We start from the raw sequence: 4,146 nt of genomic DNA on the forward strand, positions 1-4,146 counted from the left end.
GCCATATAAGCCACGGAGGAGGAGGACGACAGGAGCCTGACTGGGCCCACCCTCCCACCCCACCTCCGCGTCAGAAAGCTGCTTGAATTGCTGAGGTCTTGAATTGTAAGGACCTGTTTTACAGTGTTTCCCCCCACCCCCACCCCCACCCCCAAAGTATGCCAGATTGTTCGCTCGCCGGCGTGAAATTCCCGGTTCCTGGCGGACACCAAAGCAAAATGCTTAAATATCACTCCTTTAAGGACAGGAGGTTACTTACAGAGATAGTCCTCGCCTTACGATCAGAACTCAGCCCCCAAATTCGGTCGCTAAGGGAGGGAGACGGGGTTAAATGAGCTTTGCACCATTTTACCACCTTCCCTGCCAGTCCTTCAGTGAATCGCTGCACTCGTTAAAATTAGGACTATGGTTGCGAAGTGGCTTCCCTGTGGACCAGGGGCGTCTCCAAACGTGGCCACTTTCAAGACGTGTGGACTTCACAAGTTGAAGTCACAAGTCTTCAAAGTGGCCAGGTTTGAGGATCCCCGCCGTGGACATTTTTTTTTTTTTGCTCATCGGAAGTTCGCAAAAGGGGACCTGACCCCGGGACCCCGTCATGAATAGGAGTCAGTTGCCAAGCGTCTAAATTTTGATCACCTGACCGTGGGGATGCCGCCATGGCGGTTAAGTGTCAATAAACAGCCGTGTGTCCCTTTGTTCAGTGACGTTACAACTTCGCACGGTTCGCTAAATGGAACTGTTGTAAGGCGAGGACTCTCTGCAGGCTGCGATTTGCCTTGCTCGCTGTATCCCGTTGCGTTTGCGCACTTCCCTCTGTTTTTCTTTGGTTGGTTTGCTTAAAAGAACGGTTGTTAAGCCGAGGACCTACACCCACCCTCCCACCCGTTATGCCCCTTCCTCGGATTTTCAGTAAAAAAAATTTGGAGGAAGATTTCCAAGGAAGTGGTATTTCTCAGTGATCCCATTCTTCCTCTGTTTATCCCGTTTTGAGACTTTAAGGGCTATGAATTGCTGCAAAGGGCCTCTTGCTTTTTAAAATATATATATATATATAGCCTGAATGCAGAATTTGGGCCCTTTGGAGATCTCCAAAAAGGACTCGGGGAGCAGGTGATTTGAAGAAAAGAAAGAGTACTTATTCTGTATTCGTATTTGGAGTTTCCCCTCCAGGAAAGCCGTCTCGGCGACTTGAAGCCGACCAAGGAGAGAAGGGTGCAGGGTGCGCGGCTCCCTCTTACTCCACGCTTTTCGGCGGGAAAGGCCATTCGCTGCAAACCATGAACTATTAACACGTAGTTGCATTTCGTTCCTCCTCTGCCCTCTCCTCCCATCTGTCTGAAACAGGGCTCTCCAACCTCGGCAACTTTTAAGGCTTGTGGGCTTCAGCTGGCTGAGGAATCCTGGGAGTTGAAGCCCACAAGTCTTAAAAGTTGCCAAGGTTGGGGACCTCTGATCTAAATGACCCCAAAGGATGCTTAAAACCGTGAAATCGGTTAGTTAGTCAAGTTTCCCTTTCAAAAAGCATTTCCCCCGTCAAGGGAAAGGCAGACTTTTTCTGTTTTTTGTCCCATGAAGGATGACAAACAGATGGGAAGGGATCTACAGCTGAGCCAATCGATAATTCCAGTAACTGGAGCAGCCATCAGGTTCTCGATATAGGTCAGGATCTCAGGATTTAGAAGGACCTTTCCTGTCCAAGACAAGTGACGGGAGAACAACGTAGGGGGGGAAATGGGGGGGGGGAAATCTCCCAGCCACGTTTTTTAGCTACAGCTTGGCTCCAAGCCAAAAATACAAAGCACTTTCAAAAAGTACCCCCCAAAAAATAATTGATGGCATCAATGGGATCTTGTGCTTATAGATGGACCGCAGGTCCAATTACAATAAACTACGCACCTTTGGCTGAAATATTCAGATGGAAGGAATACCGTTGCTTCCTGGTTGAAAAATAAAGACATACCCACCCTTCCTCTTGACAACAAATAACATCCTAAGGATCGAGATGCTATTGAATTCAGGGTCCACCCCCCCACCCACCCCCACCCCAGAGCAGCCCTTCCTCCGGTTACCGAGCAACCGGAGCACAAGCACGGCCCATGTGCCCGAGCCAATCCCTTTTCTCGAGCACCTCTTGTGACAGCATGGGAGGAAAGGAATTGCGAGGATGCAGCAGAGCCAGAATGGAATTATGAATTGCTTTCAAATGATTAAGGAGGGAAGGGAAGGAAAGAGAGGATGGAAATAGGAAGGGGAGGGAAGAAAAGGAAGGAAGAGGGAGGGGGAGGATGGGAAGGAAGGACGGGATGGAAAAAGGAATGGAAGAGGAGAGGAGAGGAGAAGGAGGGGGAGGATGGGAAGAGAAGGAAGGATGGGATGGAAAAAGGAATGGAAGAGAGGAGAGGAGAAAGAGAGGAGAAGAGAAGAGAAGAGAAGAGAAGAGAAGAGAAGAGAAGAGAAGAGAAGAGAAGAGAAGAGAAGAGAAGAGAGGGGAGGAAGAGGGAGGGGAGGATGGGAAGAGAAGGAAGGATGGGATGGAAAAAGGAATGGAAGAGAGGAGAGGAGAAAGAGAGAAGAGAAGAGAAGAGAAGAGAAAGAGAAGAGAAGAGAAGAGAAGAGAAGAGAAGAGAAGAGAAGAGAAGAGAGAGAAGGGAGGAAGAGGGAGGGGGAGGGGGAGGATGGGAAGAGAAGGAAGGATGGGATGGAAAAAGGAATGGAAGAGAGGAGAGGAGAGGAGAGGAGAAAGAGAGGAGAGGAGAGGAGAGGAGAGGAGAGGAGAGGAGAGGAGAGAAGAGAAGAGAGAGAAGAGAAGAGAAGAGAAGAGAAGAGAAGAGAAGAGAAGAGAAGAGAAGAGGAGGAAGAGGGAGGGGAGGATGGGAAGAGAAGGAAGGATGGGATGGAAAAAGGAATGGAAGAGAGGAGAGGAGAGGAGAGAAGAGAAGAGAAGAGAAGAGAAGAGAAGAGAAGAAGGTGAGGAAGGATAAATTAGCTTCTTTGATTAGAGAAAAGGCATCATCTTTACTGATTGGTGTCTGAAAATCTCTTTCGAGGCGATTTTACGTAAAAATGGGGGGGGGGGAATGGAACTTACGATTTAGGACTCGGATGACCAGACAGGATAATTATTGAAAGAAGAATATTATGATATAAATTTAGAGAGAGCTTAAAATATAACTGCTATGAAGATTATCCGAAACCACTTTTTTCATTTTTTTTCTGCTCTGTTTTTTTTACCATTTTTCTTGGACCATTTGTGTTCCTTTTTTTATATACATAGTTTTATCTTTCTTTAAAACATTTCAATAAAAAATTTAAAAAAGAAAGTTACTGCCTAATTAAACAAAAGAGTAATATGGTGACCAATTCTGGCGTTAATTACACAGAGGAAAATAACTGTCCAAAATAAACCTACTCTTAAGATGAAATTACAAAAAAGCAGAGAAGATATAAGACAACCATTGTAAACGGATATGTACTTTTGGACAAATTCTGGAATTACAACGGGTACAAACATGTTTCACTTTTAGACCAAGATATTATGAACAACAACATGACCTGAATTTTTATTTGATTAGTAACTGGAACACTCTGGATTAAAGTGTCCCAAATCTGCTCAATATATTGATGGAAATTTTTTTTTAATTAACATCTTGGCTGCTTTTGCAAATCTGTTCCAAACCTCTACCTATCAAGTCCTTTTGTCCCCCCCCCAAAAAAAAGTAGAAAGGGTTAACAGTTGTAACTACTTCCTAAAAAGGTTCTCGTTCTCTCTCTCTCTCTCTCTCTCTCTCTCTCTCTCCCTCCCTCTCTCTCTCTCTCTCTTGTCATCTAACATTAAAAAGTTTGCATCCCACCAGGCTCAAGGTTGACTCAGCCTTCCATCCTTCCGAGGTAGGTAAAATGAGGACCCAGATTGTTGGGGGCAATTAAGCTGACTTTGTAATAATGCCGCTTGGGGCTGTGTGTGAAAGCCCTAACAAGCAGGCATATACATAGAATGAAGGCTACTGCTAAGCTTGTAAGCCGCCCTGAGTCTTCGGAGAAGGGCGGATATAAATGGAATTAAAATAAAAAATAAAATAAAATAAAAAGGAAATAGGTTTGGGGGGTGGAGAAAAAAAAAGATTATATTGGCTAAAGTTCAGCCAC

Source organism: Vipera ursinii (genome assembly GCF_947247035.1).
Source record: "Vipera ursinii genome assembly, chromosome: 13".
Lineage (NCBI taxonomy): Eukaryota > Metazoa > Chordata > Lepidosauria > Squamata > Viperidae > Vipera > Vipera ursinii.